Raw genomic sequence first — 22,788 nt, 5'->3', positions numbered from 1 at the left:
CCCATTAGTTACCTTGTGGTCTTTTCAGTGATGAGATCAACTGTAATGGTGTCATAGCGCTTGTGTTCAAGTGAGTCTTACTCAAAGCCTGAAAGTCAGGATGGCTGCTATTTGGATGTGCCACATAGATACAAGGTATTTCTTTTATGTGATAAAATGGAAGGTCAAAAGTCATGGCACATACAGAGTTTAGTACTAGAATGCTAGGCATTTAGTGGAGATATTGAATCATTCCCTACATATAAGGTACACAAACACACACACACTTTTGAGTGTATACATATATAGTAGTATCTAGATACTATTTTTGTCTTATTTGCCAGACTATTTACCGTGTGTTTGATTAAATCACCTTATTATAAAATTAACCAAGATTGGACGCAGTCAGTGTTCACGATGCATCAAATCAATAAGCTGAGCTGCTGGATGTTCTCCGTGAAGCCTTCTGCATCTGGGTTCTGTGCCTTGCTGCTCTCTCTGCTCTGAGAGAGTGACCCACGTGATCTCTACCAGAGTTTGATAGCTTGCAGGCCAGACGTGGTAATGGTGTCACATCCCAAGCATCTATGGAAGTGTTTTCCATGACTGAGCTCACGGTATACTGAAGTGTTGTGGTAAATCTCCAACCTAAAAAAAACCCAATCAAAGAAATCACAACTCAATTAATTGGAATACAAACTACACGTCTGGATTGGGCAGATCCATGGCTACACTGCTCTATTCCCATCTATGAGAGCCCATATCACTTGCAGTTTCTCCAAGCCACGGCTTCTCTCTATTCTCCCTCCTCCTCCTCCTCCTCCTCCTCCTCCTCCTCCCTCAATCCTCCAATCCTCCCTCCTCTTCTCCCTTCTCCCCCCAAAACTTTCAACTCCACCTTCCCTCCTCCTGCCCAATCACTGGCTCTAACCTTTATTTGAAAAGTTAAGGTGGGGAGAAGGTTCACAAGGCAACTCCTCGTCTGCAGACCCTCCCAAGAAAACAAAATTAACATCAAATACAAGACCAGGGCTATCCACCACACTGAAGTGTTTTCTGCGACAGCATGCATTCACACTATGTCTACAGACGGGATTTATGTTAGAGAGCCTGCGGTCCAGATGGTTGAACTACTACTTGCTCTTCGTCTCTTTATGGAAAGGTTTGCCTGCCCCTTGGTTTATAGCTCACTGCATCCCCTGCCTTTTGGCTCCCACTGGGTTTGTGGCAAGAACTGGAGGGGACGGGGTGCTACAGAATGGAGTTGTAGGCTGTATTCTACTGGCTGCCTCACCCTTTGCCAGAGGATGGCTTTGTTTCTGGACAGAGAATCCCAGCACTTCTGGGAGGCCCTCTCCAGTGGGCTCTCTCTGCCTCTGGGTTCTGGTGATCTTACTCCTGAGCCCAGCCACAGGCCCAGAGACAATACTTCACGCTATAATGAGCCCTGCCGCCCTGTGCTATTTCCTGTGGCTTTCTTTGCTTTGGAATTCCCCTCAAATAGCCTTTTTATGAAACCATTCTTAATTTATCTTAATTTATTTATACCTTATTCCTTCTAGGATTCAAACTGAACAGCAGGTTACCGTTTTATGTACATATTGTGACCTGAATTTGAGGGCGTAGAGAAAAGCCCGGGAGGAACCTCACGAGAATGGTACCTGCTTGTGTGTGCCAGGGGAGGGTGTCACTAACCCCTCACCACGTTCTTACTTTCGGTTGAGTCTGTGTGATGAAGATGTATGACTTTTTGCTCTAATGGAAAGAAGCAGTAAGTAATGTGAGGGGGGAAAACAAAATAAGACAACAGAAGCGTACACCAGTAGTCTTTGCTTTTGTGGCTAATTGGTGTTATAACAATTAGATATTGCCTTCCTGGGAGGAATACGGGAATGGAGAGGGTATGGAGGGCTCACGGGGTTGGATAGTTGCCTTCCTTTTCATGCACATGTATACCAGTGACAGTCCCCCCACCCCCACTACACACACTGAGAAGCTCCTCAGTACCGTGACTTTAGCCACTGAACCCCAACCTTGGGCACAGAAGCACAGGCCATGCACCTGTTGTGGGGATGGGGCGCTCACACTTAACACCTGCATGATGGTGATACTAAAGGCGGCCTGCACTGTTGCATGATAAGCCACTGTTCTTCTGAGCATGCTGTCCTCTGTCGGCATGGGCCCTGCTGTGTGTGACTGGTCCTTACTTGCTAATTCAGTACTCTCCGGAGGAACCCTGGGCTCTTTCTAGAGCATGACTAACCAGCTCAGGCTTCTAGGCTTCCTGAGGTGTAAAGCCTCCTCAGGGACAGTCTAGCCTGCTGGTTAAGTTTTATTTCCAGAAGACCAAAAGCTCACGCGAATGGGTCTGTGGTGACTGGTTCTGATTTTATAAAGGTCCCAGGAAGTTCCGTTGGGGGTCTTTGTCCACATCAGTGATTTCCATAGAAAGAGCAGGCCAAGCAGAGGTTGTCAGTGAGAACAAACCAGCAGTCAGGTGTTTAACTCTTGCAAACAGAACTAGAGGCAGAATAGGAGAGCCCTCAATTTACTGTTTAGTACTTTGAACTATAGTATAAACTTGAGGATCACCGCGGGTCACGTGGTAACTGTCTCATGACATGGGGAGCCGTGAACCAAAAACTTCCCTCTGGATTACAGAGAGCACTGTTTCAGAGAAGACTGAAAAGGAAATGCTGGTGCAGAAGGTGTGGAATGTTTAGTCTGAAAGCTCTTCGAGACCTGCCACTTAGTGGAGGTACCTAGGAGAGCCCTCTGTGATGGCTGTGAGGCAACCGGCCTCTGGATGGAGGGGCGGGGCTCGGAGCACCCAGCCATGTGAGGTCATGCCACACCCCTTAAGCTCTTTGTCAGGCCTCTCTCCTGACTTCTGTACACCAGGACAGGGAGGGAAGCTCCCTGCAGCAAGAGAGCTCCAGGCAGGGTTGGTGGGTGCTGTGGTAGGTCACAGACAGGATTTGGGAATGGACCTGACTCCCCTGGCTCTCTTTACTATACCCAGAGGCAACTAAGAATGTCTCCCTAGCTGCTGTGTGAACCACAGATTGCCCCAAGGTGTCTCATTAATGTCCACTCCTATTGGCACCAGGAACAAGTCTCCAGACAGAAATTCTACTGGTGGCTTGGGAAGTGAAGGAGAACAGAATTTCTGGAGAGGGCAGAGCCTGAAGCTCTGTACCTGTTGCAGAAGTCTCTTCCTGCTCTCTCTGCAGAAGGGAGGGGGGAACTGGGGAAGGGCATCTGCCTCTCCCCAGGCTCACAGTTGCAAAGTGCTGGGGTTTTCTCTAATGGCAAAGACTATTTCGTAACTTCTACATTCACTAATTTTTGCTCCAGTAGGCCATCAAGGAGAAAATTTCCAGAAGGTTGGTGTAAGTGCCATCAAGTTTTCTTCCTAATGTAATGCTTTGGGTGGAAGTCGATTTCCCCTCCCCACCCCCTTTTTAATGAAAATGTATTTATCCTTATCAGAGCAGCCCTGGGAAGCTCTTAGCAGACGAGTCCCCAAAGCCTGTAACTACCCAGGAGGATGCATTTTGCTAAAAGCCTGGACATCGTGGAGAAAATGATAAAAAGGACCACATCGGGCAGATAAAATGACAGTGGTAGAAGGGCCCGAGGCAGAGGAAATTGAAAGAAAATGGAAGAAATGAGAGAGAAATTGCAGCACTGAGGATATTTGAGTGTATTCCCCTGGAGAGCGAAAATAGCATGAATTTTTAGAACAAAATATTAATGCTTAAAAGTGCCCAGTCATGGCTGCCTGAGGCTTCTGATTGCTGCCTTCAAGTTTAGCCATTCACACCTCTGGGTGTGTCTGCAGTGGTGTTCTTAGAGATGACTAGCTCAGAGGGGTTGAATGTAATCAATAAACGAATTCCCCAAAATATGGACTCAGAATATGGTGGTGTGATTGGGAGGGGGTGAGAAGCATTGAGATGAGCCAAGAGGAGCAGGCTACTGGGGACACCTTCTCAGGACTCTGCCTGTCACCATTGCCATTTCCCAGGGTCCTCCTTTTCCTTGGCTTCCTGGCAAGCCCTGACATACCATGTGCTTCTTCCCACCATGATGGGCAGACACCTATGAAGGCTGGAACCAGAACAAGCCTGGAACCAGAACAAGCCAGTCCTCTGTAGCCCATCTCTAGGCTGTTGCCCTCATGGTGGGGAATGGCTAATTAACTGGGAGGGAGCTCTGCCTTATAGGAGGAGGATCAGAACAGCAGGAAACAGGGGCATCCTGGGAAGCCAGGTGAGGAGCTCCTGGGGAGAACGCCATGTATTGTACAGTCTCTGTGACCTTTGTTGTGCGGATAAAATCTTTCATTTGAGTATTCCAGGTAAAACACAATCTGAGAGCCATCTCAGCTTCATCCCTTATAATTGAATATTTTGGATATTTTCAAGCATTTGCTTATAAGTTGTGTTCTTCTACCTCATGGTGTTCAAATCTATTCTTCCCCCACTCCCTGTTTTAAATCTCTCCCACCCCATACAATATTCTGAGCTCTAAACTGGTTCTTTCATTTAAGAACTATCTCCCATTATTTTGAGTTCTGAATTATACATATATTTTGCTTTTAATAACTTCCTGTTGAGTGATTGAGGTCTGACTGCCCAGAGCCGTTTATGCTTCCTATTATTTGTGGAGGTTTCCTGCATGCACAGAAGACACATTTCCGATAAGTGTCAAGAGAAGGAGTTTAATTTGGCAAATATTTATGAAGAGCTAGCTTTGTTCTGGCTGGAGGAGCAGCTCCCAGGAAGCCGGGTGTAGTAAATGGGTTAAAACACAGTGCCGAATAATCATTGTGCCTATGGAACATGGCAAAGCTAAGACACACACGTCGAAAAAGCAGTGAGGAACGGAGTCGGAATTGCTTTTTGAGATGATAAAGTGTTGAATTAGCCATTTCCCCAAACTATTTGAATTTACAGCTTATATTATGTTTGACTATCATTTAAATTTTTTTTTTTTCATATTGGGGAAGCGTCTTGTTTTCAGAGTTTGGGAGCTATAAATGTTCTTACTCGGTTGGGTTATGAGTCTAGAGCTCCCTGGACTTATACTCATCTTAATTGCAAAACAGCTAACTGGCTACACTGTGTTCCTCTACATGTCACCCATTTCAGCACAGCTTGTGGGAAAGTGATGTGGGTGACTTCCCGATTTCACAGACAGCAAAGCTGCAGCTTAGAGATCTTAGGTGACTTGTAGCAGCTTGAAAGGGTGGTGCTAATTCAGATTAGCACCTAAAGGAAAGGCCAACTATCGTCCATGGGAAGTACTAGATATGTCAGAGAGGCCATGGTGGTGGTGGTGGGTGTTGGAGGAGGCAGGAGCAGCCAGGAAAGACGTTAGTGTCATCATTACAGGGCTTGATCAGGGCATAGGATGTGGCCCATTTGACTATGAGGTGGAGAACATTCAGAGCATGCACTTGCAAATGCATATGATCAGGTCTTTTGAAGTTGCCCTCTGGCTTAGCTATCTTTGAACTTGCCTCTTGCCCTTACAGTAGAATGTTTCAGAAGGAAGAACAGAAAGCGATTGGCAGGAGGTAACAAGGGTCTGCTCTGCAGTGAAGGAGCCATCACCCACAACAGTCTTTGTTCCAGTCTCCACTCTCTTTTCTGTCTAGTTCCGGCCCTACCCTCCCGTCCAGGAAGCCTGCTGTTAATGCAGGATCTTCTTCAAGACTTTAGAGATTTCTCTGAGATTTCTCTACCTTTCCTTCCTCTAAGTATGCATTAGTGACTCTGTAGCCTTAAAAGACCCCCCCCCCCCCAAACACACTAAAGTGATGGAGAAACCCAAACATGCCCGATCCATTGAATGTTTGGTTTGCTTGACTGTGGCATATTGAATGGGGTTCTAAGATCAGATGTCACTGAAGATGTTGGGGGTCGCAGTTTGGGATGGGTTTATGCACTCCTCCTCAACAGGCCAATTAGAGGGGCAAACTAGACTGAGAAACAGAGAAAGGAGATTTATTCCCTGTGGACACACTGGGAAGATGGAGTGAGAAAGACATCCAGAGATGAACCCTAAATCCCTTCTTCCGGGGCCTGATGCAAGGTTTGTGTTTCAATAGGGAAACGGAGGTTTGCATAACTAAGTCCTGGTTAGGTGTGGCTCCCACCCATCATTAGTGTCTTGACTCCAGCCCCTCTCTCAAGGTGGTCTGACTGTGTGAAATCTCTTCCTGAGAGAACAGGGCCCCATCTTCCTGCTTTCCACATGAGATTTTGTTTTGTTTTGTTCTTTTGTTTTTTGTTTTATTTTTATTTTTTTATTTTTTGAGGAAAATTCCAATTTCAGGGGCCACCATTTCAATACTGTAATAGTCAATGACGGCTTACAGGTATCTCCTGGGAATCTCTTCATTCCTGGCAGGAAGGTAATAGGAGCCTGGATCATATCAACTCCCTTGCACAGCTTCAGCAAGTCAAACTCAAGTACGAGGATGAGCCTGGCTATAGCTTAGAAGTGAGCCAGCTTCGCATATATGCCAGTCCCTTCTGCTCTTCCATCTGGCTGCTTACCATGCAGCCATCTAGCTGGATCCGCCCATTCATCTATCCATTCATGCAAACAGGCTCTGATGCACTGCAAAGCCATTCAGAAACTACGGGGTCTCAGTATCGCTAGCCTGACTGTAGCTAGCTCAGCCCACTGTCCCTTGTGAGATGAATTGTTGACAACCAGATCCGGATCCGAGACCCTCAACAGGGAGAGCGACTTGTCTGTATTTCCTAAGACCCAGTGTTTTGTCTACTTTTCTATTCTGACTAGTATGTAAGAGTGGGGGTCCACCTGTAGTAACACCCCCACAAGTCTCCTTTCTGTATTTAATATCTGTGATGGTTTGTATATGCTCAGCCCAGGGAGTGGCACTGTTAGGAGGTGTGGCCTTGTTGGAGTAGGTGTGTCACTGTAGGTGTGGGCTTTAAGACCCTCCTCCTAGAAGTCATTATTCTGTTAGCAGCTTTCAGATGAAGATGTAGAACTCTCAACACTGTGCCTGCACCACTCCTGCCTGGACATTGCCATGCTCTTGCCCTGATAATGGACTGAACCTCTGAACCTATAAGCCAGCCCCAATTAAATGGTGTCCTTATAAGACTTACCTTGGTCATGGTGTCTGTTCATAGTGGTAAAACCCTAACTAAGACACAAGACTGGAATGTGTCATGAATACAGACCACTTTCCTTTGTATTGTATACCTATTGTATAATAGGTCAAGAGTTTCCATCATCTACATTTTTGTGGGATACTCCCATCATGCCTCATTTTCAGTTGTGATAACCCTTGGCTGACCATAAAACTATAATCACTGTTAACCAAAACCCAGCCCTCATAAAAATGAGAACCGCTAAGTCTAAGTATGTAATGTAATAAAAAGACAGACAGCAGCTTCATTTTTCAAGACTGACTGCTAAGCCAAAGAAAGACTTTTTAAGACCGTGAAAGGAATCATTGAGATATGTGTTCAGCTTGCTCACTGCTCCCCATCTTCTTTGAATCAGAGTTGATGAAGCCTTTTGTGGTTTGGCTTCTGTCCTTATTTCAGAGACACCAAACCTTTGAATCATGTCAAGGTGTCTGTCGAGAGGACAATTGTAATTCTTTTCTTCTGAGTGGCCTATTGAGACCAGACGTTAATGAACAAACAGGACCTGATGCTGTTGAAAAGGATCTGTGAAGGGACCAGCAAGAGCCAGGAGCCTTCGCACGCCTTTGCTTCTTTTCAAAAACCTCAGGAATAAATTGCTCCAGTGATTGAGGCTAATGAATAAATGAGCCTTAGGAATGGCCCAGGAAGACCATAGGAAGTGGCAGTGACCCTGCTGTGACACTTCTTTCTAGTCCCATTGTCCAGTCATTTCATCCTCTCTGGTAGAAAGGCACTCCTACATGATCTAGTAAATGTATTCACTGAAGTTTGTTTCCAAGCAGTCTTTAACAAATAAAACCTTATTATTTATTTGCTTGTTTGGTGTGTGTGTGTGTGTGTATACATGTGCAACAACTTGAAAGCCAGATTACTTGTGCAAGTCGGGCGAGTTGGTTCTTTCCTTCTACAATGCAGGTCCTGGGGATTGAACTCAGAACTTCTGGATTGATGGCAAGTGCCTTTAGCTACTGAGCCATCTCATCAGCCCTGGAAGCTGAAATTTGTATGCCAGAGAGAAAGGAAAGTAATGTTACTTCCTTATCCGTCTCTCTGTACTGTCCAAGAGCAAACTAGAGAAAACAGAAGGAAAAAGGCTATAATTTCTTGCTTGTATTCTTTGTTTTTGAGACCAAGTGTTACTATGTAGACAAGGCTGGTCCTGAAGGATCCTCCTGCCTACAAGGCTGGATTACAGGTGGATGCTACCACCCAGAAGTCTCCTGGCATCCGGGCGTCCTCGACTCTTCCTGCATTTGTCTCTGCTTCCTTCCTGGCCTTTCACACAATAGTCTGAGTGTTTCCACCGGAGCCCAAACGTTCCACAAAAGGCGGGGTGCTCCATTTAAAAACCAGAACCTCATCGTATTTATACTTTTGCTCAAAATTCCTTTGGAGTGCCTTGCATCCTTCAAAGTGTCAACTGCAAAATCCTTATGTCTACCTGACCTTGTCAGGTTTCTTAGCCACCTGCCTCTACTTCATTTTATTTTTAAATCTAGAGTCAGCTCCTTAACATCTCAGCCATATGGGTCCTTTGAAAACCTGTTTCAAAACCTGCTGTTTCTCTGTTCAGTGATTCTGAGAATTAGAGACACAGGATGGGTACTTGTAGGATCCTGTCACACTTTCTGTTCATCCACGGACGACCCGCTGGGGGGTTTAGTTTTGTTTTTGGTTTGGTTTTGTTAACCCCCCCTCTACCCCCATATAAGTTTGAGCCTTGTGACCTAAGTGATTTTGCTTCTCCTTTGCTGTTGTACTCTTATAACCCCACGGACCTGGGAGCGGCTCAATAAATTCTCAGCTCAATATATAGGTGAATGCACCTGAGTGACATTCTGTCAGGGTTACCTGTGTGTTAGCATGTGAGTGACATACCCTCAGAGTTACCTATGTGTTAGCATGTGAGTGACATGACCTCAGGGTTACCTGTATGTTAGTATGTGAGTGACATTCTGTCAGGGTTACCTGTGTGTTAGCATGTGAGTGACATGATCTCAGGGTTACCTGTATGTTATTATGTGAGTGACATTCTGTCAGGGTTACCTGTGTGTTAGCATGTGAGTGACATGCCCTCAGAGTTACCTGTGTGTATGCATGTGAGTGACATGACCATGTGAGTGACATGCCCTCAGAGTTACCTGTGTGTTAGCATGTAAGTGACATGACCTCAGGGTTACCTGTGCGTTAGCATGTGAGTGACATGACCTCAAGGTTACCTGTATGTTAGTATTTGAGTGACATTCTCTCAGGATTATCTGTGTGTTAGCATGTGAGTGACATGCAGTTGGAGTTACCTGTGTGTTAGCATGTTAATGACATGCTGTCATGCTTACTTGTGTGTTAGCATGTGAGTGACATGCCCTCAGAGTTACCTGTTTATTAGTATGTGAATGACATGCTGTCATGGTTACCTGTGTGTTAGCATGTGAGTGACATTCTGTCAGGGTTACCTGTGTGTTAGCATGTGAGTGACATGATCTCAGGGTTACCTGTGTGTCAGCATGTGAGTGACATGCAGTCAGGGTTACTTGTGTGTTAGCATGTGAGTGACATGCTGTCAGGGTTAGCTGTGTGTCAGCATGTGAATGACATGCTGTCAGAGTTACTTGTGTGTTACCATGTGAGTGACATGCCCTCAGGGTTACCTGTGTGTTAGCATGTGAGTGGCATGCAGTCACGGTTACCTGTGTGGTAGTTAGTTATTGGGAAAGAACAGGGCACTCGCTGCTGCTCAGGAAATTGCTGTGTTTTTTTTTCAGTTAGTTCTATTTCAAATATACAATTCTATGTTTTGAAATATTGATAATTTCATCTTCTTTCTAAACTTATCCTTTTATTTAATTTTTCTTTTTAGTAAAATTTTTATGAAAACCTTATTACAAAGAACTTTTGGTCTGTGTGTGTGTGTGTGTGTGTGTGTGTGATATCACTCGCTAAGATGAGCGGAGGATAATTTTATCTTCCAGTCACCCCTGTCTTCTTTGTACGTTGTCCCTATTTTGAGAAGATTGAGAGAAGTGAACGCGGGTGGCAGAGGCTTCCGGGTCCTGGGCCTGATTTTAAAGAAGTGTCTCTAGCAGAGGGATTCTCTGTCTTCGATGACTGACATTTGGGGGTGGCCTTCTCTCTGTTTCCTGTCGCTGTGGTGAAATACCTTGACAGAAGCAACTTAGAGGGGGAAAGGGTTGTTTGTCTCACACTTCCAGGTTGTCGTCCATCGCTGTGGGGAAGGCAAGGCTGGACCCTGAAGCGGCTGGCGCGCACATCCACAGTCAAGGGCAGAACACGATGAACCGACAAGCACTCTTGGGTCAGCCTGCTTCCTCCTCCTCGCGTTCACTCACAGAGGCCAGAAAGGACGCTGTTCACAGCTGGGGTGGGTCTTCCCACCTCAGTGAAAATCCTTCCCAGAGCTGCCCATAGGCCAAACCCAACCCAGAAGATTCCTCAGTGAGACTCGCGATTGTTTAGGACAACAATGCTAACAGACCATCACGGGTTGCCCTTCACCACGGGACTCTGCCTGGTAGGTACATGAGGGGACATTTTGGCAGCATTCTGACCTCCACCTGCAATATATCCATCCTCACAGTAACTAAACTGACTCCAGGCATTGCTGAGGGTCCACTGAGAACAAACCAGCTATGAATATTGCTGTAGTGTCCCTAGGCAGAGGGCTGTCCCAGTGTTCCCAGGCTTAACTCATTGTTCGGGCCAGAGTTTTTATTTTTTATTTATTTTTGTAATCAGGAGAAACAAGCTTGAAAAAAAGCCTGCCTTTCCCCATACCCAATTATTTATTCTTTAGCAATTTATCTTAAGGAAATAGTCAAAAGTGCAGACAGAGATTTATATGCAGAGACAGCTGTTGCTGCATTATTTATGATTGGGGAAGCATTGAAAACAGCTTAATATCCTTTAATAAGAATGTCTTAGAAAAATTATAGTATGGGCTGTCTTTTCTCTATCAAAAAATAGCTTTTTGAGAATTTTTAGTGGCCTAGAATTAGTATTATATCTAGTAGAAGTATATATGTAAGTTAATATCTTAGGATAATAGATATATATTATATTACACAGAGAAAGAGACAGACACACACAAACACACACAGACACACAGACACACACACAGAGAAAGAGAGAGAGAGAGAGAGAGAGAGAGAGAGAGAGAGAGAGAGAAAGAGAGAGAGAGAGAGAGAGAGAAGTTTCCAGTGTTGGAATAAAGTGGGCAAGCAAGAGTGCTGTCATAGTTTAGAACGTCTCCCATGTGCTTGTGTGCCTGAACACTCGGTCCCAAACTAGCAGCCCTGTTTTAGATGTGGGTCTTCACTGGAAGAAAAGGGTCACAGGGGGTTGAACCCTAGAGGTTATAACCTGGTCATACCTTCTGTTTCTGCTTCCTGGTGTGAAGTGACACAGGCAAGTCACACCATAAACTCACACCGGTACGACCCATGCATCCTCTACTACAGTGGACTGCCCCTTCTGAGCTGTGATCCAAAACCCCTTCCGTCATACCCAGTTAGGCCACAGCAGTGGCTTCTCTGGCATGGTGTTCTTGTCTCTCGTGGCTTGGGAAGGTGCAGATGGGGATCTCCTGTAGTGAGGACAGTGGGGTGTCCCTGGCAGATAGAATTCGTGAACCTGTGACCTTTGCTCAGGCTAGACCTGCTTTGGTACCATCCCTACATCCTGAAGGATTCCTCACTCACAAGCCAGAGACAGTGGGTAGCCTCCACTTCCTAGTCATCGTTGGTTTCCTTCCCCAAATCAACCTGTTGGAACTGAGGTATCTGTTAAGAATGGCAATGTGATGGGGCCAGAGAGATCGTAGCCATTAAGAGTACTGGCTGACAGCTCTTCCCGAGGACCTGGGTTCAATTCCCAGCACCCACATTGGCTCACAACCCCCTGCAGCTGCAGTTCCTAGGGATCTGATATCTTCTTCTGATCTTCATAGGTAATGCATGCACAGGCAATGTGTCGTACACGCAGTAAAATTCTCACTCACACTAAACTAAATTTACTTCGGATGGTGGAGAAGCATCTTAAAAAATGCTCAACTTCATTAATTTAATTTAAAAAGGACAAGATGGGGGCTGGCGGTATCCATGGCTTAGTGGTACAGTGCTTGCCTAGCAGGTATGAAGTTCCGTCATCAGAACCATAAAAACAAACAAACAAACAAATAATATATGAATGAATGCATGAGTGAATGAGTGATTCTCTAGGGATAGAGGTCAATTGATAGAATACTTACCTAGTAGGGATGAAGTTCTGAGTTTGATCCTAAACTCTATGTAAGCCTATCTGCTTATAGGCATGGCAACATATACCTTAATGCTAACACTTGAAAGTTAGAGGCAGGAAGGTCAGAGTTCAGGATTCTCCATGGCTACACTGGGAGTTTGGAGTAAGTCTGGGATGCATGAGACTCTGCTGGGAAAAGAAAAAAATAACTCAAAAATAAAGTCACGTGTCTAGAACATATACACATATATTTTTATTTTGTTTTTTTTCCCCTAACCAACCTTTACAGCAAGATAAAACAAAACCACATTACAAATGCCTGTCCAGACATGCACATGGCTACGGCTTGTTTTTCTAAAAGGATGTTCAGCAATGGAGTCTGTTTCCTTCACAGCTATTCATAGCATTTTGGTGTGGACAGCGGCTAATGGTGAGATACCCTTTTTCAGGGTAACGTTGTTTTATGGTTGCTCTTGCCTGTACCTCCTGTGTGTGATACAACAGGCTGCCGCTGTTTCCTTCCTCTCGGACTAGCTCTTACCTTAAGGCGCATGGCCACACTCCTGTGCAGTTAGGCACACACAAGGTTAAGAGAGCAGGATCGGGTTTTGACTGTGCAATTGGAAACTGAGAAGACATTCCCATAGGGTAGCAATGCGCAGGCTCTGTGCTGCTCCTGATCCTGACCAGAGCTGTTTGCATCTATCAGGGCACAGAGCCTGGGGCTCCCAGGAAGATGGCGTACTCTACAAGTGCCACGCCAGTCCCAGCCCTCAGCAGGTCCACCACCGCATCGGTCCTTTCTGTTGGTTGAGTTCTAACTACGGATGTATGCAGATACTCACTTGTTGAGTCTCTGTTTGCTGCAGATGCCTTGTGAGCTGCTCCCCCAGTTCTTGACAGTAGTACCAGTGCCTGTAGCATCTGCTTGATGTCTCTGCAATTCAACCCTACTTTTTATTTCTCATTTTATTTCTTTATTGCCTTCAATGGCATTTTCTTACTAGTCACCTAATCATTTTTTTTGTCTGAATAACAGACATTGTACATTTTTGTTGAGTCTCAGGCTTTTTGTTCCCCTTAAAGAGCACTGGTTGTTGTTCTGGCAAGCAGTTACACTTCTCATGAGTTAAGGTAAACCTCTGACACAGATGCCTTTAGCTTGAGGGTTCTTAGCCTTTATAGTAGGCATACTCTGGCTGGAGAAGTCTTTGCGGGGATATTGTGTGTGCAGAGTAGGGTGTTTGCTTGTCTGTTTGTTTAGAGACACATCACTGTGTAGCCCTGGCGGACCTGGAACTTCCCGTGTATATCAGGTTGGTCTCAAACTCAATGAGATCCGCTTCTCTCTCTGCCTCTCTATGGCTGGGATTAATTGTCACCATACCCAGCCATATCCTAGGATGCTTAAAAGATTCTCTGGGTCTACCTACTAGATGTGAGGAGTAACCCCCAAAGCTGGGATAGCTCAAGTTATAGGTGAGCCTTGCCAGTTGCCATTCAGTTAGGAATTTTTGCTCTTGGATTTATTTAGCTCCAGCCCCAATTCCTGTTATTTCCTGTGTGTTCACTGTGGTCACGTGAGACCTGCAGTCAATGAATGGATCATCTGTCTGCTCTCCAGTGACTGCTCTCCTCTAGTGTCTTCGTGGCTGGCCTCATGCAGGTTGGTCTTGCGTGTGCCTGGCTCGCCACTCCAGATATGCTAGTTTCCCTGAGTTTCTGATCTTGGGTACTCTGCCCTAAAATGTCCGGCCTTTCCAGCCTGTCTTCCCTCTGCTCTGCAGCTCTGACAGATGAGTTCAGTTCTTCACCTCTGTAATGAGCTGGGAAATTTCCTTGGACAGAAAGATGGGGCAATCCTAAGATAACCTCTATTTGTTTCCCATCCTCTAGAGAGTGGGTTTGGAACTACTTTTAACAGCTATCTAGAAGAGTCTTTGTATTTTGTATTTTCTGTCTAATTTTCTAGCCCTGGTGGGATGATAACTCTGGCCCTGCCACTCCCTCAGTCTCTCTGGCACACAGACAAAGTCTAAATGACTGGATGGATAGATGGATGGATGGATAAATGGATGAGGGAGAGGATGACAGAAGGAGAGGTGGTTGTGGTGGTTGAGAGGGGCGGGGGAGATCTGACTGGGGGGGCATTGTCAGAAGAAGGAGGCAGGGAAGCAGAGCAGGAGGCACATCAATGGTAAGGAAATTTAAAGTAAAGGTGTGGACTTATTTGAGAGGAAGAAGGGTCCAAAGATAGCATTGGCCATGTCTGTATATGATGGAAGAAGTTTCCAGAATACATATTTCCCTTAGAAGATAGTTGAGTGCTCAGACGTAGACTTCTGCCCCTGGCCATGACATGGGTATTTGCCATCTTGAAGTCACAGTGGCTGTAGTTGCCTGCATGAGACTCTCTCAAGACTAGCCCATGTATAGTCCTCGATTGGGGTTGGATGGGGAGGGCATCAGAACCTTATGAGGCTTCAGACATTCACTCTTTCTTGTACCTAAAATTACATGGAATCTTGTCCCCTTAACTGCCCATTGTCTTTGAGGGGTGTGTGTGTGTGTGTGTGTGTGTGTGCTATAGTATATAGGAAGCAGAAAGTCGACAGAGGTGAGAGACACCTGTAATATGATTATCATTCGTCTCCCATGAGAGAGTGGAGTTTGTGGTGATACAGTTGGCTGAGTCACACACTTTCTTGCAAGTCATCACAACAAATCCAGTGATTTATCAAGCCAGACAGGGGTGGAATACTTTCTTAGGTCTGTTTTTGTTTTTTGTTTTTTTCTCTCTCTGGGGTAAATAGAAATAGATTTCCCAGGAGTGGGGATCTCATCATTTTCAAGAGAAGCTAGAAGTTTAGATTTGGGGGTAAGCCCTAAAGTTCAGATGTTGGCAATGAATATAGTCTTGAACTAAATAAGTCATACTTGGGCAAACGTTAGACTAAAGGAATCCAGTTATGGCCAATTATTCTTTCTTACAATGCCTATCTTCAATTTTTTTTCAATATTAAATGTATGCTCTTTGCCACAGTATTTTTATCACATCATAAAAACATAGGCTTCCTCCTAGTGATTCTGGGTTCTATAGGAACAGAAGCTATGCTGATTCTATTAACCTCCGTGTCTCTGGTGCTTGGCACACGTTCAACCCTGGAAATACAATTCCTATGCTATGCACCCGAGTCAGCACAGATTTTGCAAAGTTAAAAGCTGCCTCTAACAAGATCACCCTCGTGTCCACAGCCATGAGCCCAGTTCCTCAGCATTTCAGACCAACTGGCTCCAAATTAAGGGTCTGCACCATTTCCTAGTGTTTTAATCAGCTAGAATGACTCACAGAACCTAGAGAGGCACCATGCTAACTAACTATTCCAGATTTATTTTAAAGAAAACATACAAAAGCTGTCCAGAAGAAAAGGCCTATAGGACAAAATCCAGATGGGTCTCCAACATGGAGACTGTATGTCATCACCCTTTTGAGCTAGAGTATGACAGCTATGTGACATGATTTATAATCATCAACAGAGCTTTGGTGTCCAGCGTTTCTAGAAGGCTCCTTCCAGAGGCATGATGGTTGACTCATTAGCTATGAGGTTGGAATGAATGTCCAGCCCCCTTCCTTGTTCCCTGGACACTGGGCTGACACGTAGCTCAGTGCTTCAGACCTCCAGTCAAGCCTTTCTAACATATTCTGTTCCTACATAGAAACTATGGAGAATCCTAACACACACCAGCTCATTGTATGACGTCCAGTGTAGCCAGGAGCCATCGTGAATAGTAGAGACAGTTCTGACATTGGAAGAATGACAAGACTTAGAAGCCCCGTCCTGAAAACCCAGGGGACTGGACTCTTCTTTTGTTTCAAAACAAAGATCCTTAAAGATGTATTTTTTGACAATTTCATACACTCATATCTTGTATTTTGATCATATCACCCTTATGTCCATCTCTTATCTCTCTCACTCTCCCTTCTTCTTCCAATTTCTTCTACATTAAAGAGAGGCTATGCAAAGTCTTACATAGTAAGAAGTGAACAACAGTGACTATGAAGGAATAAGCAAATAGGGCGCCACGAGGCTTCAAACCCTTTCTAAAGCTGATGTGAAGGCATTGATGTCACGAAGTCACTGATGTTGAAGGTAACAGCAGCAACGGTCATTAGGAGCCTCCTGATCCTATGCCTTGGCAGCCTGGAACTACTCAAAAGTGTGGTGGGTTATGGGGGATTTCTTTCCTTCCAGGGGCTCAGGAAGATTGTATTTCCCCACTTTCTAGGAATGTTGGCACTGCTGGGTGACATGCTTTGATTACTGAAGTGCTGGTGAGTGGTACCCATCTCAGTCACTTCTGGGTGAGTCATTAAAACCATCTGATGTCCGCTGCATCCCTTTCTCATGGTGCAATCTGCGTGCATTAAGAAGCTAATGATGCGATGTGGAAGAGAAATATGAATAAATAAACCTTTGCTGAGTTAAAACACCGAGGTGTGGGGATTGTTTATTACTGAAATGTAACCGAGCACATTTTTTGACTAGCATAAACATCGCACATGTATTATTAAACCATTATTATCATTTAATACTCTCTATAATCCATGAGGTCATCAGTATTCATAGCCTCATTATTATAGATGAGGAAGATGAAGCAATGACAAATTATAAGCTATTGGAATTCATACCACTAGGGAGGGCAGGGTGAAAGCCGAGACTTTCTTTCCGTCTCAATGTCTATGTGAAAAAGACCTACCCATGATGGTGAGGCTGGGGTAGAGGGATCCTAAGCTGCGGAGCTGATGTAGGGGACTACTCTTTCTTTTTTTAAAGACAGGGTCTCATGTAGCACAGGCTGGCCCTGAACTCCCTGTTTAGTCAAGAATTGCCTTGTAGTTCTGATTTTCTTGTATCTGCCTCCTGAGTGTTACCAGGTCTGATTTGTGCAAGGGCTGGGGATAGAACTCAGGGCTTCATGCATTCTGGACTAGGCTCTATGAGCTGAGTCACCTTGTGTTTGCTTTTACGAAGCTGGGTTGTCCTTTCCAGTACAGGCTCAGAGGAGAAGGGGGACAGCCTGGGAACAGGTCTGCATGTGCTTCGCATTTCTTCCCAGATGAAATGTGTGGAAGGTTTTAATTGTTCGTTGCTCTTAAGAGCAAATACAGAATGGTCTCAGGGATTTCTTCATCCCACATGAAAAGTCTTTCATGTTGCCTTGGCATTTGAGGGAATAGATGTCTAAATGAATGAATAGCGGGCTACAGGTGCTTGGGTTGGAATTTAAATGGCAACGAGGAGGGACCAGAGCTAGTGACAAAAGATTAGCTATTTGGGTCTCTCCTGGCCCTTGCAATCCTTTCAATACTTAATTGGATTTTCTGTCAAGCGTCTTTTATTGTGTCCTGAAGTTTGAATGAGAAGCAAATTCATCAAATATGTTCATGGGCTATGAATAGTCACACTCTGGATTGTGCAGAGGGCTCTGGAGGAGGGCCAGGAGGAGCGTCGCAGAATGCTGTTAGAGAAGAGGGTACCTGCAGCTTGCCCGTCGCTCAGGTTTTGTGGATCCCCCCAGGCCTGGTCAAGCTCAGGCCTATCCTGCTTATCCAACACCAGGTGTGCACGCACACACTGCCTGCTCCTGACGGCAGCTTCTCAGTCCTTCACCTGTCTGTAAGATTGTCGGGTGCTCTTATAGGTCTTATAACGTATGTCTTATTTCCCCCCATTTGTTTGTGTACTTGTGCCTCTTTGTAAGTGTGTGTGTGTGTGTGTGTGTGTGTGTGTGTATGTGCATGTACACACACATGTCGGGGTTGGGGGGCAGAGTCTGGGTCTCTCACTTTATCCCAAGGTGCACCAATTTGGTTAGTTTGGCCATCCAGCTTGCTCCTGGGATTCCCTATCTTTGCTTTCTGTGCTGGAATTTACATTGATGCCAGGGATCTGAACTCTAGTCCTCAATACTTGCAGGGGTACTTTAAATATCTAAAGATTGATCTATCTATCTATCTATCTATCTATCTATTATCTATCTTCTATTATCTATCTATCATCTATCTTCCATCTATCTATCTATCTATCTATCTATCTATTATCTGTCTGTCTATCATCTATCATCTATCTACCTATCTTCTATTTATCTTGTATCTATCTATCTATCTTTCTATCTATCTAACTAACTATCTATCTATCTATCTATTTTTGTATGTCAAGTGCTTTACCCACTGATCCATCTATCCCAGCAAACTTGTCACATCTTGAACTACTTTTTGATGTAGAGTTTTTTTCATGCAGAAAACAATAACTAGCTATTGATTATTTTTAGTCTAAACTGTCAGACAGCTACACCCTAGAATCACTTAGTGTGCTGGCTAGTTTTATGTCAACTTGACAGGCTAGAGTCAGGCTTGAGAGGAGGGAACCTCAATTGAGAAAATGCTTATATCAGATCTGGCTATAAGGCATTTTCTTAATTAGTGATTGATGTGGGAGGGCCTAGCCCATCGTGGGTGGGGCCATCCCTAGGCTGGTGGTCTTGGGTTCTATAAGAAAGCAGGCTGAGCAAACCGTAATGGTCAGTAAGCACCATGCCCCGTGGCCTTTGCATCAATTTCTGCCTCCAGGATCCTGTCCTGACTTCCCTCAATGACGAACAGTGATATGAAAGTGTAAGCCAAATAAACCCTTTCATCCCTAATTTGCTTTTGGTCATGGTTTTTCATCACAGCGTTATCTAGGACAGAAATTAGCACTAGGACTGCCGGGTATTGCTGTGGTGTGTGTTTTTGGTAGGATTGTGGATGGAACCTTGGGCTGGAAGCCAGTGAGTGCTGAGAGCTCGGCTTGCTGCTCTGTAGGAGCACGGACGATCAGAGTGCTGAGTGAGAGCAGTGCAGACGGCGGAGGCCTGGCTTGGGAAGGTTCAGAGGGAAGCAGAGGCTGTGCCAGGCCATTTGTGTGACGACTCTGTGGTTCTGGTCAGCTGGAGCTGAAGAATCGGCTGTGATCAACAAGACACCAAAACCACTAAAATAAAACTGTTGCTTTGCTGGGACAGTGGATGCTGGTAGTTGGGGCTGAGTGAGCAGCTGTGACCAGAGATTGGCGTCACTGAAATGGAGTCTTCTGAGAGGTGTTTCCTCAGGGTCAGAATACAAAAGCTGTTTTCCAGAGGTGGCCCCGGGTTGTGCCTTCTTCTGTCAGCTGAACTCAGTAGTGCTAAGTTACCCAGGTGGTGCTGGTTTTGAAGGCACGAAGGGGTAATGGAGAACAGCTGAGGCTGGGCACTGTGCTGCAGGACCAGCACCCCTGAAGAGAGCCCAGAAGAGGATATTTGTGAAGGTGCAGCCCAGATGCAGCAAGAAACTCCGCGATATTTGGAGACACCAGTATCATAGACGGCCATGAGCGACCATGAGCAACCATGACCAAGAACAGCAGCAGAGGTGAAGTGGAGCCATCCGGAGTCTAGAAGACGAGCTGGGAGGCAGCTCCACGAGTGTGGGAGGCAGGGGATGTAGCTGAAGAAATGACCCACGCCCCTTTGAGGAGCCTGCAAAACTGTGAGTGAATTCCACATGGTCGACATGGAGTTGTCTACACTGTTGGAGTTTGGTTTTTCTTTGTTCACACCGTGACTGTGTTCTGTTCCTTCCCTCTTAAAGTGAGAAAGTATTTATTTTTGACTTTAAGGACCCTGCAGTTGAGAGCTTTTGAACTTTTAAAGAGATGTTGGTGTTTTATAAAGACCTTGGGTTTTAAAAGAGACTGAATTAAATGTTTGAATTTTAGACTTGGATTTTAACATTTGGAGTGTTTGTATTGTAATGTTGATATTAGAGTGTGATCTTCAGGAAGAAAAAGAAAGGAGAGTTCATGGGCTTATCGGTGATGTGTTCGTGTGTCAAGTTGACATGGAGTTGGTTTACTTGCTAGTTTTAAGTCAACTTGACACGAGATAGTTATCTGAAAAGACTAAAAAACTCAACTGAGATAATGCCTATGTACCATTCTGACTGTAGGACATACTCTTAATTAGTAAATGATGTGGGCTGGTGGGCCCAGGTTCTGTTAGAAAGCAGGCTGAGCAAGCTATGAGGAGCAAGCCAGTAAGCAGCACTCCTCCATGGCCTCTGCATCAGCTCCTGCTTCCTGTCCTGTTTGAGTTCCTGTCCCGACTTCTTTCAATGGTGAACATTATGGAAGCATAAACCAAATCAACCCTTTCCTCCCCAACTTGTTTTCTTTGATCATGGTGTTTATAACCACAATAGAAACCCTGTCCAGGACACTTTGGGAGTAAGTCCTTCTGTGGACCTGTCTAGACCTGGGCGTGTCTATAAGGATTGTCTTGGTTGTTAGCTGAGGTGGGGAGGATCCATGCTGAGTGTGGAGAGCTTTAGTTCATGAGCTGGGGCTGAACTATTTCAGAGTGAAGAAAACTGGTGAGGCAGAGTAACCAATAAGTGAAAATTCCAAGTTTCTCTTTCTGCTGCATCTTCATGTGATGGGACTAGCTGTTTAAGTTCCCTCCTTCACTTCCCTGAAATGATGGTCTGTCGTCTGGAATTATAAACCAAACAAACCCCTCCTCCCCAAAGCTGCCTCTGGCCCTGATGTTTCATTACAGCCAGCAGCCCTGAGGGAGAGCCCGGCCCTGTCTGCCTCCCCCATTGCTCCTTGGGATAAGCACTGTCCACAGGGACTGTGCTCAGGGCTCTCAATCACCTAATCCCACTTGGTCAAGCTGAAGTGAAGACCGCAGCCTCTGGCAGGGAACACTCAGCTCTCTAGGAATTACTGGAGTTGGCACAGCTTCTGTGCACAATTTCTTTCTTAACAATTTGGAGATAATTTGAAATTTCTGTTTGTGACTAGCCTGTTTCAAGAGGGATGGGATCTGGGGAGGTGAGAGGTGGTCCACCCTGTAAAGCCTCCATAGTGGGAGGACCTTGGTTTAGATGTCCCCCCCACCCCCCGAGTGTAGCAGAGTAGTGTGGCTGTAACCCTGGGCTGCGGAGACTGGAGGGGTTTTTCTTCCTTGCTCCCCCTCCCCCTCCTCCCACAGGTAGACATGGGAAATAAATGTTTCTGAGGTTTGAATGTGGGGCGCATCCTCCTAAGGTATCTTTGCTGACACCTGCCCCTGATACTCTAGAAGCAATGGTCATTATGTCTAAAACTAAAACATGACAAGGAAAAAAAAGTAAAAAAAAAAAAAAAAAAAAAGAAATCACTTGTTTAAATGGTAGTAATTTTATGCACCAGCGATTTATGAAATATAGGCAGAGTCACACAAACAATAAGGAAATATCCCTGGGCCTTTAGAAACATAAATTACATGCTCAGCATCTGGGATATAAACCGCGTCGTATTCCTCTTTGGATGCAGATAACAGTTAACGGTGACAAGGGGGCAGCGAGCGAGCATAATGTGATTCCCCCTCTGGAAGTGTGTCTTGGAACTCATGAGGCTATTTCTGGTTCAAAAGGATGACTTTCCAAGAATTAACTTAAAGAGCTTCCAAGCCAGAGCAACTCAGAACAGAACAACACAAAACAAGGCGAAACCCTCCAAGGGAATTAGTTCATTTGTTTTCCTTTGAAAAGGAAACTTCCGTGTTCCCTATTAGTCCTTAAATTTGCTGAGGAAATCATTTTGTTTGCAGAATGGGTGGAATTATAGCCAGCTTCTCATGAATGCAATGCCTTCCTGCAATACCCATGGTGCCTCTCTCCTCTCATCTTCCCAGTGTGCTCTTCCAAATCTGTATGAAGTCGTTTTAGTTCCCCATTTTTGAAGAGTCCATTTGAAGGCCAGAGAGGTTATTTGTAAGCTCTAGAATCTACTCTCAGGGATTCTCTCCTTCCAGGGAGGCCTCCTAAAAGTTCCACAACCATCCCAAACAGTGTCACAGGCTGGGGTCCAAGCATGCAGGTCCATGAGCCCCGTGTGGTACAGTTCTTATTTCGACCACAGCGGTTAGGATAATAGCACGGTTCTGTCAGAGAAAATAGAAGGTCTGGATATTGTAGAGAGGACACTGGAAGGGGAGGCTTGGGACTTGGAGGTCACCTTACTTCCATCAGAAAAGGAGGAAACGAGAGAGGCGTGCTGGGGTTTTAAATTGGGAGTCAAGAGGTACACTGAGGTGGAGCGTGCTTTTGAGTAAGAAATGTAATAGGGGGATTCTTAATATCACAGAAAGACGGCGCCGGGGGCTTTAAGGAGAGCTCAGGCTCGCAAGGCAAAGCGAGCTCTGTTCTTTCGCTACAGAGAAGTCCCACACTGTTGTTGATGAGAGAGTCATAGTGAGTGGCTGTGGACAAATTGTCTCTGATCCCCAG

The 22,788-nt window shown here is 45.2% G+C and overlaps 1 long non-coding RNA gene across 1 annotated transcript; it reads left to right on the top strand.

The window, feature by feature from the left end:
• The first annotated feature begins 965 nt into the window (after positions 1–965).
• Positions 966–3,846, top strand: LOC127688446 (uncharacterized). Its single transcript, XR_007978699.1, has 3 exons — positions 966–1,141; positions 1,542–1,750; positions 3,472–3,846. It is a non-coding gene; the product is annotated as an uncharacterized LOC127688446 (long non-coding RNA).
• The last annotated feature ends 18,942 nt before the right edge of the window (positions 3,847–22,788 follow it).

Source organism: Apodemus sylvaticus, chromosome 7 (assembly GCF_947179515.1).
Source record: "Apodemus sylvaticus chromosome 7, mApoSyl1.1, whole genome shotgun sequence".
Taxonomy (NCBI): Eukaryota; Metazoa; Chordata; class Mammalia; order Rodentia; family Muridae; genus Apodemus; species Apodemus sylvaticus.
The sequence above is the reverse complement of the archived record's forward strand: the minus strand, read 5'-3'. Positions and strand labels throughout refer to the sequence as shown.